This window comes from Plasmopara halstedii (genome assembly GCF_900000015.1).
Source record: "Plasmopara halstedii genome assembly, contig: Scaffold_179, whole genome shotgun sequence".
In the NCBI taxonomy this organism is placed as follows: domain Eukaryota; phylum Oomycota; class Peronosporomycetes; order Peronosporales; family Peronosporaceae; genus Plasmopara; species Plasmopara halstedii.
Genome location: NW_020187100.1, coordinates 22,446 through 22,747, shown reverse-complemented (window position 1 = coordinate 22,747; position 302 = coordinate 22,446).

Here is a 302-nt window from a genome sequence, read left to right as displayed (position 1 = left end):
ATTTTTACCCGGCGACGACGGCAAATGCATTCCGACGTTCGTAATGTTGTCAGCAGCTACTATCTCATGTCGTATATTTGTCGAAGTACTTACAGATGTGACTGGCGTGTTGGAACCACCTAGACACATCATTTTGACGCAGCGACGACATTAAATGCATTCAGAGGATGGTCACTTTTTTGGCAGCTGCAATATCATGTCACATGTGTTTAAATTGCTTGCAGATGTGATTGGCGTGTTTGAACCACCAAGCCATATTATTTTCACGCAGCGACGACAATAAATGCATGCAGACGTTTGTT